At 39.5% G+C, this 13077-nt stretch overlaps 1 protein-coding gene across 6 annotated transcripts in view; it reads right to left on the bottom strand.

The window, feature by feature from the left end:
* Positions 1-13077, bottom strand: part of FAT3 (FAT atypical cadherin 3) — a 677141-nt gene that overhangs the window by 213285 nt on the left and 450779 nt on the right. The gene's annotated exons all lie outside the window — the stretch shown is intronic.

The raw sequence follows: 13077 nt of genomic DNA, 5'->3' as shown, positions 1-13077 counted from the left end.
GTTCAGAAAAGAAAAAGAAATGCAAATCAAATGAGAGAATCATTGAAAGAGTCAGGAAGAATCAGATAGCTGCAAATACCGGCTCTATGGGATAGGGGCTAGTATGGGGGTGTGGGGAGAGGCAGGAAGCACCAAAGACTGCCATAAGCATCTATATCTAGCTTGTTTATTCCATAGTTATCCACAGGATAAATATAACTACATATCATTTGTTGAGTGTTACATCACTAAGTAGCTAGATCTGTTCGACTCCTAAATTTGTGCCCTGAACTGGTATACTGTAATTACAGTATTTGCTTGGCTTTACTGGTTCCCTTGGTAGAAGTGGAAGAAGGTTGTTCAGATTTTCCTCCTGTTTCAGAAACAAGAACAGTGGTGGCAGACCTGAAATGTGCACACCCCATGGCAAATTTAAAATTAAGAGCTGCAACTGGCAGTGGGTCTGCTGGGCACTCATGTCCAGGGTCCCGGGACTTTCTTTCCTTTCACCTTTACTTTTCATCCCAAGATTGATCTCCATTCCACCCATGCAGTTCAGCAATGGTCCCAGGAGAATAGGTGCAAAATGTTTCTTCTACATTTTCAGCCATTTAGCCGTATTTCTTTGGGACTAAGGGTTTGTAATGGGTGGGTACACAAGAGGTACCCATTTAAAAACCAACTAGTCAAATGAACATGCCACCCAGATTAAAAGACATTTTCATCTTCTTTGTTCACACTCTGAAAAATTCAGTATCTTCTGAACAAATGGCTGTGCATTGAGCCTGAGAGTGGATTTTTAAACCATTCACAGCTCTGTGTCAGTCCTTCATTCTTAGGGAAAACCAGCTCAATGCTACTGTGGTTGTAATTAGTGGATAATTAGTACTTGTACATGTCGATGCTACATGTCATGGAACTCGTGCCGGGTTTAGCATCCACTCAACAAGATTATTTAATTTTGTTGTGATTTTAATTCTTTTGAATCACATTAATGCCTTGGCACTAGAAAATCTTGGACTAGCTAGTTCAACTAAGGTTTGAAATTATATTAATGTATTTCATGTTTTCCAGGAAAAAGAAAGTTGTTGGAAGGTTTCTGTATTAACGAACTGAAGCTGCATTCCACAGTCTCATGGGCCATTTTGGGCTTAGGTTTTAAAATATCATGTGTACTACAATGCCAGCCCTACCACTGGCTAGGCACTGGGGCGGTTGGCTTTCAACGGATGCTGAGAATAAGGGGAAATGGGAATTGAATAAATAGAGACATGTGGTTAGAGGATCGGGTGAAATTATGCAAAAAGTTAACATGGGGGACAGAGGGGTGAAGCCTTAACAACAGCTGGGGGTGCAAGAAAAGGCTTCCCAGGAAGGGATCTCTTGGGTTGGGATGAGTAGAAGTTTTCCAGTTAGACAAGGAGTACCTTTTACCATACTCTGATGGGAAAGGAAAATCATACAGGGAAGAAGAACCCTGGTCCCAACCCCAAGTTACCTCAGGAGACCTTAGGGGAAACCCTAGAATTTTGTTTTACATATTGTTGGAAATGGAAGAAAGGAAATATCCTTTCCTTTAGGGGCATGCAATCAGTCAGCTCTCTTAACTTTCAGTGTGGAAGTGTCTTCATACATTATGAAACAGCATTGTGGGCAACAATGGGAAAAGTCCCCACTCCATTCCTGTCATCCTCAGAATAAAGGGACCAAGACCACATTAGAAAGCAAGTAAATAACCCTCACAATAAAACAGGCAGGAAATGCTGGAGAGTGCCAGTCAGATACCACTTTTTTTTTTTTTTTTTTTTTAGAGTCTTGCTGTGTCACCCAGGCTGGAGTACAATGGCGTGATCTCAGCTCACTGCAACCTCCGCCTCCTGGGTTCAAGCAATTCTCCTGCCTTGGCCTCCCAAGTAGCTGGGATTAGAGGCATGCACCACCATGCCTGGCTAATTTTTGCATTTTTAGTAGAGACTGGGTTTTGCCATGTTGGCCAGGCTGGTCTCAAACTCCTGACCTCAGGTGATCTGCCCACCTTGGCTTCCCAAAGTGCTAGGATTACAGGCCTGAGCCACCGCATCTGGCCCAGATACCATTTAAATAGCACTTCCTCCCCATTCCCTTGTCCTCCTCTCAGAACACATTTGTTGGGTGACCAACCAACCCCGTTTGCCCAAGACTGTTCTGGTTTTAGCATGAAAAGTTTCAGTACTACTTCCCAAGAAATCCCTCAATATCGAGGAAACTAAGACGGTTGATCACCCTAGTTTCAGTTCGCAACTGAATGCCAAGTATTTGTGATTAACTTCCCAAATGGTAGATTGTCAAGGCTGAACCAACATGAGTGACAGCGATTATTACGTTGGCTCTGCATCCAATGTTTTGCAGGTGAGGAAAGTAAGGCCCAGCTAGGAGCAGTGACTTAGATTCATTCATACAATGCTTAGCTCCAATTAGGTAATGCGCCTGCTCAAAAACACTCAGAACTGCTTTATGATTTTTTCTCTTTCTCATATAATCACATGCTTCTAAACACTCACAGCTTTTCCCTGACATAGTTAACAACTAATTAAATTGTCTGAGTATTCCCTATGTGGCACGCAGTATGCTGAGTACTTTACATGCAAAATTTCACTGAATCCTCATAACAATTCTAAATTACTATAAGTTGCTAAATACTATTCTTACCCCCATTTTGTAGTTGAGGAGATTGAATCTTAGCAAGACCGTGTAACTTGCCTAAGGTTTTGCAATGAGTAGGTGAGAAGAGATTTGAAACTCAAGTTGTCTGACTCCAGAATCCTTATTCTTAACCACAAAGACACAGGACTCCTTTTTAAATTTTATCTTTCACTATTTCTGTATAATTACTCCACCATGTAACCACAATATGTGAAAGTGCACAGGGATGGTTTCCCCATTTTCACACTTTATTTCTATTCTGTCTCATTCTTTCATTCACTGGAAAGGCATCTTCAGATAAGAAGCTAAGCTTGCTTTGCATTGTCCAGTGAGGTTGGGCCCCCCTCCTCCTCCCTCCCACACTGATACTGCTTCAGAGAAGTGCAAATTTGATGTGCTGGCAGTGTTTTCTGTCTTAAGCTGTTGAGCTCTTATAGGAGCAATCCAATTAAATGTCATGTGGTGTCCCATTAGCTGAAGGAGACCCTAAAGGGATTCAAATGCCATGCTTCTCTTAAGAGCTCTGCAGCACCTTCACCATTTAGATTTCTGCTACTTCCTTCTGAGGGCTTCTGCTCTTAGGTTATGGGCTTTTCCAGCTCTCCCACTTGCTAACCTCTTTCTTCTGAAAGCAAAGTCTTTACACCTCAAATACATTCTACTAAATTCACCAAAGCATTGCAAATTTATTACCAGGTTCCAGCTGCCCTGAAATTCTTCGTGTTCCTTGACCACATAAAGCTCATTTCTGCCGTAAGCCTTTGCCCTTGACCTTCCTTTGGCAATACCCTTCTCCTCTCCTCCTCTCTTACCCAGATGTCTGCATGGCTAATTCTTTCTTTTTCAAACAGATCCCAGTTCAAACGTCACCTCCCAAGAGAATCCTTCCCTTCTCTGGTTGCATCACCTAAAGTCTCCCCTGCTTTGTGTTACTTTCATCCATCCCTATCTGTCTGAAGTCATCCTATGGGCATATTTGTTCACTTATCTATTGTCTAGCTCCTTCTCTAGAATGTAAGGCACAAAAAGGCATTTCATCTCAATCTTTTGTATGCATTGTCATATACATGGCACCTAGGAGTGCTGTGGCACATACTAGGCCCTCACTAAATGACTCTTGAATGAAAGAATGAATGCCTATATAAAAAATACTTCCAAACATTGCTGAAGCCCTCCTGTCCTTGCATTTAAATATTCTGCATGCTTTTTGTCCTATTTGAATTTTCATATTGAATGTTTTTAGTACCATTTTTGACTCTACCACTAAAAGTTTCTAGATGTTTCCCATCAGGGAACTAGCAAGAAGGACAGTGAATGGGAGTCAGAAGGATCCAGGCTCAGTACCAAGCCTCCCTGCTGCCCAGTTAAATGACCTTGGGCAAGTGATTTTAAACTCTGTGAGCTTAAGCTTTTTTACCCAAACAATAAAAAAGTTTGTATCTACCTCATGGGAAGAAGAGTGAATATGAATTGAGATGAGATGTGTTGCAAGCACTTGCAATGCAACAAGTACTCAATGTGGTCCTTGCCCTTCCCTTATATAGTTATTAAGTCCCTTTAATTTTTTAGGAAAAAAAGCCGTAAAATTCATATGGAACCAACAAAGATCCCCAAAAGCTAAAGCAATCCTAAGCAAAAAGAACAAAGCTGGAAGCATCATATTGTCTAACTTCAAATTATATTACAAGGTTATAGTAAACCAAACCACATGGTACTGGTATAAAAATAGGCACATAGATCAATGGAGCAGAATAGAGAACCCAGAAATAAAGTCACACGTTTATTGCCAACTTATCTTTGACAAAGTTGACAAGAACATACATTGAGAAAGGATAGGTTCTTCAGAAAATAAATGGTGTTGGGAAAATTGGATTGCCATATGCAGAATGAAACTGGACCACTGTTTCTCACTCTATATTAAAATCAACTCAAGATGGAGTAAAGACTTAAATGGAAGATCTGAAATTATAAAAATACTAGAAGAAAACCTAAAGAAAACTCTTCTGGGTATTGGTTGAGGCAAAGATTTTATGGCCAAGATCTCAAAAGCATAGATGAAAAAAAAAACCAAAAATAGAAAAATGAGACTTAATCACACTAAAAAATTTCTGCACAGCAAAATAAGTAATAAATGGAGTGAATGGACAACTTGTTGAATGGGAAAAATTGCTTGCAAACTATTTATCAAACAAGGGACAAATATTCAGAATATACAAGAAACTCAACAATGGCAACAAAAAATCCCATTAAAACTTGAGTAAAGGACATGAATAGACATTTTTCAAAAGAAAATATACAAATGGCTAACAGGTATTTGAAAAAACGTTCAACTTTTTTTTTTTTTTTTTTTTTTTTTTTTTGAGACGGAGTCTCGCTCTGTCGCCCAGGCTGGAGTGTAGTGGCACAATCTCGGCTCACTGCAAACTCCGCCTCCCGGGTTCATGCCATTCTCCTGCCTCAGCCTCCCAAGTAGCTGGGACTACAGGTGCTTGCCACCACGCCTGGCTAATTTTTTGTATTTTTAGTAGAGACAGGGTTTCACCGTGTTAGCCAGGATGGTCTTGATCTCCTGACCTCATGATCCACCCACCTCGGAGTCCCAAAGTGCTGGGATTACAGGCGTGAGCCACCGTGCCTGGCCTCAACATTATTAATCACCAAAGAAGTGCAATTTTAAACCACAGTAAGATATTATCTTACCTCAGTTAGAATGGCTATTATTAAAAAAACAAAAAATACTAGGTGTTGATGAGGACGTGGAGAAAAGGGAACTCATAAATGCTACTGGAGGGAATGTATATTAGTTTAGCCATTATAGAAAACAGTATGGGGAATTCTCAAATACCTAAAAATAGAACTACTATTTGATCTAGCAATCCCACTACTGGTTATCTTCCAATAAATAAATAAATAAATAAATAAATAAACCAAAAAAAATACTTGCACTCATATGTTTATTGTAGCACTACTCACAATAACAAAGCTATAGGATCAACCTAAGGAATCAACAGATGAATGTATGAAGAAAATGTATATATACACAATGGAATACTATTCAGCCATAAAAGGAATGAAATCATGTCTCTTGCAGCAACATGGATGGAACTGGAGGTTATTACCTTAAGTGAAACAAGCCAGCCAAAGAATGTCAAATATCACATGTTTGCACGATTAAATGAGTGCTAAAAAATGTGTACACATGGATGTAGAGAGTGAAATGATAAAAAATGAAGACTCAGAAGGGTGATGAGAAAGCTAGGATAATGAAAAATTAGTTAATGGATACAATGTATGTTATTTAGGTGATGGATAGACCCTAAAAGCCATGATTTGACCACTATGCAATCTATGCATGTAATAAAATTGCACATGTACCACATAAATTTGTGCAAATTTTAAAAAGTTAAAAAAGTATATTTAACTTCTATAATTTCACATAATTACCCAGATGTAAATTACTAAGCAATTAAATTATTAATTGAACATGGAGAGCTTGGAATATATTTAAGAAAGCCTTAGAGCTCTGTTTTCTTTAAAAACTCGGAGTCTTAAGGGGCCAACTATTAAAAAAAAGTCATTATTAGAAGTTTGGTCTCATAGCAATGCCTCAAGATCAGCATTCTTGCTATGAGTTGAAAGTTTCTCCCAAAAGGCATGTGTGGGAAACTTAATCCCCAGTGCAACAGCACTGGGAGGCCTAATGGGAAGTGTTTAGATCATGAGGGCTCCACCTCCATGAATGGATTGATGCTAATTAATGAGGCAGGAGAATAGGGTCTGGAGGTCAAGAGCCTAAGGCCAATTCACACTGAGTTCCTAGAACTGAATCAAAAGGAAAACTCCACCTCTCCACACCCAAATAACAAAGGCTAAGAGGCTATTCCCTTTGCACTGCCTCCCAGATGAAAAATGAAAAGTACCTCTGATTGGTCCCCTCTTGCAACCAGTCTTCATGTGCAAAGGGTGTAACTTTGTAATTCCACCTCAGCCTCTGATTGATCCCCTCCCAAAACCAATCAAACATGTACATAGGGTGTAACTCTAATTTCACTTCAGCTTCTGATTGTTTCCCTCTTGCAAGCAGACATTTGCACAGGGTGATTTGTAGTTACACATTTGTAGTTACAAATTGTAATTAACTTTGAAGTCACAAAGTGAACTTTGTAACTTCACTTCAGCCTCTGATTGGTCACCTCCCACAGTCAATCAGTCTGGTTGGGACCACTCCTTCATTTACATAGGGTGTAACCAAGTAACCAATGAGAAGCCTCTAGAAAGCATTTAAACCCCACAAAATTCTGTAACCAGCACTCTTGAGCCACTTGCTGGAGCCCACTCCCACTCTGTGGAGTGTACTTTCATTTCAATAAATCTGTGCTTTTGTTGCTTCATTCTGTCATTGCATTGTTTGTGTGTTTTGTCCAATTATTTGTTCAAAACACCAAGAACCTGGACGATTAGCAGTCAAGACCTTCCATCAGTAACATTACAAAAGGTCTTGAGGCTGTGAGTTCTTGCTCTCTTACCCTTCTGCTTTCTTCCATGGGATGAGACAGCAAAGAAGGCCCTCATCAGATGCAAACCTCTTGACCTTGGACTTTCCATCCTCCAAAGCTGCAAGAAATAAAGCTCTTTTCTTTATAAATTACCTATTCTCAGGTATTCTGTTATAGGAGCACAAAAGATAATCCTGCTGGCAGAAAATTCCAGGGAGATGGATGTAACTGCTGCCATCAGACAAAAGAGGTCAGTGTGAAGGTTAAAATATCTAATCTCATTTGTATCAATGGACTGGATTCAAATCTCAGAGTTCATTTTAGCCTCTTGCAAATGAGACTATCAGAGCAACTCTCTGCTCCTCCGGGCAAGGATCTCTTACTTACATATCCCTTTTACCCAGGTGTATTCTTCCTGTATAAATGGGGCAGTTCTGTATCTCTTTTCTTCTATCATGTCACTGTTTTTGGTAAAGGACTTTGTGGCTTTTGGTAAGAGAGGCTGCACCAAAAGAAAATGGAAAAAGCTCTAGAGCGCAGAGAACAAGGCTAAACATCTAAGTTTCTGCCTTAGATACTTTATGATCTTATGCAAGTCACACAAGCACTCTGTGACCCAGTATCTCGCCTGTAACAGGGATAATAATAACCTAGTTTAACCACGTAGCTCATCCATTTACCATCATCCATGACATTTCAACAACTGTGTCTTTAGTAGCCTAAAGTCCCAACTCAACCTGATATTCAGAGCACATTATGACCAAATCCCAGCCTTTCTTTCCAGTTCTAACTCTCCTTTGCACTGTGCCTGTACTTAGTACTTTAATAAGTGCCAGTTGAGAGAATGGATATAAATGAGAGAGTACAAATAAGATAACTTTAAATAATCTATTTCAAATAGAAAGTATTTTCAGCTAAAATGAAATAGCAATTAAAGTCTCTCCTCTTTCAGGCCTAAATATATAGCTATGAATAAGAAATAATACACAATAATAAGTTCTCCAGCCATCCCGTAATTGAACAATCTCACTTTGACTAAGATCCACTTCTTCTCAATCTTACTTATTTCAGAGTCCAGTTTAAATTTCATCTCATTCTTTGATTCACTCAACAAAAATGTATTGAAATGGAACGGTTTCATGCCGAGCACCAGGTAATTTTACCTCTTTCAGGAGGTTTCCAGGTGTGGCCCTTTGGATATAAGACCTGCCATTTCTTACCTCTGAGTGAGAATCATGAGGGGCTTAGCTGTATTTTAAGATAACCAGAACCAGACAGACTGGATTTCAGTCCAAACTTTACTATTTTGATTTCTGTGTGACACTGAGCAGACTCTATTTCCTTATTTGTTAGGTGAGGAATAAGACCAACTGTATGTGCTTATTAGAAATATAAATTATGATCATACATATAAAGCATCTAGCATGAAGCCTGAAGCATTATAGGTGACAAGCACATGCGAATAACTGTCTTATCCTGTCCTCTGCTGGGCCCAAACTAAACCAGTTTCCATTTGGAATAGTTTTCATTTTGGTTAAATGTATTATATTACAGTAGACGTAACAACAATTATTGTAAGCCAGAACAGATATTTGCTGCTCGCTGCTTTAAAAGCATCCATACTTTCTTTTTTCTTATCTCTGTGGCCTCCATCTCTATGCTCATTGCCACCCTCTCCTATTATTAGATGTTGGCAGGGATCTCACAGAAGGTTGCTCCTGTCAACAGTCTCAGGATGAAAACAAAAGACCAGAACATCCAGGCAGCAGCATCCTCTTTATAGTTTTCTCACTTGCTAAAGTGAGAGACTGGAGTGATCACCCAAAGTTACCCAATCAACCTAAAAGGGGAGATGATTTTTTTCTCCTGCAAAACCTTTAAACAAGAAATAATACAAGAGAAATGAATCTTGTGTTTCACTTTTCTCCGAATGGTTCTTAGCGGAGAATATGATCAAGTTAAATTTAAGTTCAATTTGACCCAAGTTCTTGTAAGATAAACGCACCTCAAATGGAGGGTGATGGGAACCTCATTACTTAGAATTGGACAAATAACCTAAGGCAGTATGATTATAACCTGGCAGCAGAAACGGTTTGCTTAGCAAACTGCCTGAACCTCTACTGGGAACATTTAACACCGCTTGTATTTTGAAATCACAGGCTACATCTACGGGCAATAAAGACTGTTATCTCTCCAATTCATTGCAGTTGCACAAACACCCAGTTAATTCAGCTATAACACATCTGCCCAGAGAAATATTTACTTTTGGAGCCTCTTGGGTATGCTTTAAATTTCTCCTAATTGCTACCCATTGAGTTTTAAGTTTAAGTGTTGTTAAGATGAACTTTAGGTCCTTCTCCTATACTGTGAAGTTCACCACTACATAGTTGCAAAGAACAGATTCTCAAATGACCAAGCTATACATTTAGGAACTGTTTTCTTTTTCCAATTGCACAGATGAGATGCTCTCTAAAACTAAGAAGACAAGTTTTTCTCACTGTTAGTTCGGCTTCTTGGTAGAGCAAACAGACGATAAATGTTTCTCAAGGACCACAAAGAGAATAATACTCATGCTTCCTGCTTGAGAATTAGATTTCTCAACTACTGAAGCTGTAGGAAATGAATCCTCAGGGCACCTTTTTAAATCATGAGGGTAACAAGCATTCTCATCCTACTAAAATGATAAGAAAACTGAGACAGAGGAAGATCAATTTCAGAGGAGGAACAAGGAATAAAACCTAGCAGTTCTAATTCTCAGAGGAGGGCCTAATTATGAAGACATCCTAATGAACAGAACTCATTTATCGTGCTCCTTCCAAAATCCTCATTATGTGCATTTTTTTCTAGATCATTTTATGCCTTGAAGAAGTAAGATAAAGAGGCTGAGCTAGTGGCTTATGCCTGTAATCCTAGCACTTTGGGAGGCCGAAGTGGGAAGATCGCTTGAGCCTGGGAGCTTGAGGCCAGCCTGAGCAACATAGCGAGACCCCGTCTCCACACACACACAAAATACAAAAATTAGCTGGGCACGGTGGAGCATGCCTGTAGTCCTAGTTACTTGGGAGGCTGAGGTGGGAGAATCACTTGAGCCCTGGAGTTCAAGGCTGCAGGGAGCTCTGGTCACGCCACTGCACTCCAGCTTGGGCAACAGAGTGAGACTCTGCATTAAAAAAAAATTAATTAAATTAATATTAAAATAAGGAGTAAGGTAAAGTAACATAATTCAGAACCAATAAGCAGGGTTAGAGTGAGTAGGGGGAAAAGAGGGAGTAGTTAACTTACTGACTCCAGGGTCTCAATGTTTCTCAAAGCACTAAAATCCATGCTTTCCTGTGCATCATAGTATACACCCATAAATCTCTTTCTTTCTCCTTGTCCTAAAGCTCAGGAGCTCCTTAGAGGAACCAATATCACAGTGGTCCATCCTCCACATCTCCAAACTCCTTCTTTCTCCATCACACCCAGTATTTGTCTTAACAAGTGTCTCTTTATTATTATTATTATTATTATTATTATTATTATTATTATTTTGAGATGGAGTCTCACTCTGTCAACCAGGCTGAAGTGCAATGGCATGATCTCAGTTCACTGCAACCCCCACCTCCAGGGTTGAAGCAATTCTCCTGCCTCAGCTTCCAGAGTAGCTGGGATTACAGGCACATGCCACCACACCCGGCTAATTTTTGTATTTTTAGTAGAAACATGGTTTCACCATGTTGGCCAGGCTGGTCTCGAACTCCTGACCTCAAGTGATCCAACCACTTTGGCCTTCCAAAATGCTAGGATTATAGGCATGAACCACCATACCTGGCCCAAAACAAGTGTTTCTATTGATAAGTACATAGAAACTTATCAATCTTATCCTCCTGGAAGTCTAGGAGGATTCCTCACTCACCTGGTTTCCTACCAATGTTCAGATTTGGGACCATCTCCATTCCAGACTCCTGGAAATTTTTCTAAATTGCAGGATTGGAGTCCAGACTAGTTTGAAAAGTAATGCATAGAGATCATGTCATAGCTAAGAAAACAGTGCACCATAAAAAACTAACGTAGCATAGCACCATTGAGGCATCTTCTAAACACCAAAATACCAACTTAATTGTAAACTTTTGGAGGCAACCATCTTTGCATCTGAGTGCCTACCAGTTAACCCCCACTAGGAAGTCTCCCCAACCCCTTATTGTCACCCAGGATGGCTTATATAGTCTTCTTTGCACTCGTATACTGCCATATCAAAACACCTGTTATTGCTGATGTACTTGCCTGAACTCTACCATGAGTTATCTAAAACAGCTATATTCTCACTATCTAATACAATGTAGCCCATGATAAATATGCAATAGAGTTTCGTTGGATGAATACATATAGTGGATGTTCACTAGTGTTTATTGAATTGAACATAATTGGATACTTAAGTTAAAGTATAAATAAAAATGACACTTAGAAAAATGTTTGTAGTTTATGACTTCTTTGCAGAGCCCCAAATATGAGCTGGTCTTATAAAATTGAGGAAATAACCTAATTTCAATTTAATTCCCTTTTTTAAATCAATATGAAAAATTAGCTTGACCTTCTGAACCCAAGGTCTATAGTAAAGTAGCCTAAATTAAAAGCTAAATCAAACTGATGAGTGGTTTTTAGTAATAATCCAAAACAGAATAAGAATTATTAACCGTTAGAGTTGGAAAATTTTAGAGTTGATCTCAGAATCAATACATGAATCCTTTCTGCAATATCACTACCAGATGGTCAACCAACCTCTACCTGAATTCTCCTTACAGCTTTATGACAGGTTACCCTTTACTTCGGAATCCAAAAGAGGAATCATAAATCCCTCCTCACAGTGACTGAAAGATGGATTCCTATAATATTAACTGAGTTCCGCCTTCCAGCAAAACAAAAGAAAATCTACTCCTGTTCTGCTTGGCACCTCTTGGAATATGTGATGACAAACACTGACCTCTCCTTTGTCTTCCAAAGATAATTATTATGTCCCAGTTCCTCTCTCAGATTCAAATATTTCAGTTCATGTTCCATCATGGTCACCTTCCTCTAAATATGCTCCTTAATCTGTGTATCTGTGTATCACCCAAAGATGCAAAGGGGTGGGGACCACTATGCTGACTGATATATTTTTTTGGCAATTCTAATTGGCACGAAGACCTGCCCTCATTCTGCTACTTTGTTTGTCACCAGGGCCTAAACAACAATATGGTTTCCAGAGACTTTCCATTCTAAGAGACAACCATTTAAAACAAAGGGAAGGGTCTTCAGCAATATTTACTTCAACATTTTCAATGTCTGGAAACACTGCAAAGTCCATTTCTGCTATAAAGATATTTCTTCTAGATTTTCCTGCCCATCTGACAATGGGCAGGCTGCAGAGCATGTGGATGGATGCCTGACTCTAAAAGGGTCTTTCAAATGTGATCATGACGTGAGAATACCAAGTCCTGTGAAATGTGATTTGATGAGTAGGTCTGGGGATGAGAAGGTACCTACTGAATATTTTTTTCTGTTTGGTTAGCAGTTAAACATGGTAGAAATCACATTCATTCGTTTTTTAAAAAATATTTATTTATTTATTTATTTGAGACAGAGTTTTGCTTTTGTTGCCCAGGCTGTAGTGCAGTGGCATGATCTTGGCTCAATGCAACCTCCGCCTCCCAGGTTCAAGCGATTCTCCTGCCTCAGCCTCCTGAATAGCTGGGATTACAGGCACTCACCACCACGCCCAGGTAATTATTATTATTATTTTTTGTATTTTTAGTAGAGACTGGGTTTCACCATATTGTCCAGGCTGGTCTCGAACTCCTGACTTCAGATGATCCACCTGCCTTGGCCTCCCGAAGTGCTGGGATTACAGGCATAAGCCACTGCACCCAGCCACATTCATTCATTCATTCATTCCAGAAGTTAT

Source organism: Pan troglodytes, chromosome 9 (assembly GCF_028858775.2).
Source record: "Pan troglodytes isolate AG18354 chromosome 9, NHGRI_mPanTro3-v2.0_pri, whole genome shotgun sequence".
Classification (NCBI taxonomy): domain Eukaryota; kingdom Metazoa; phylum Chordata; class Mammalia; order Primates; family Hominidae; genus Pan; species Pan troglodytes.
This window is presented reverse-complemented; position numbering and strand designations above follow the sequence as displayed.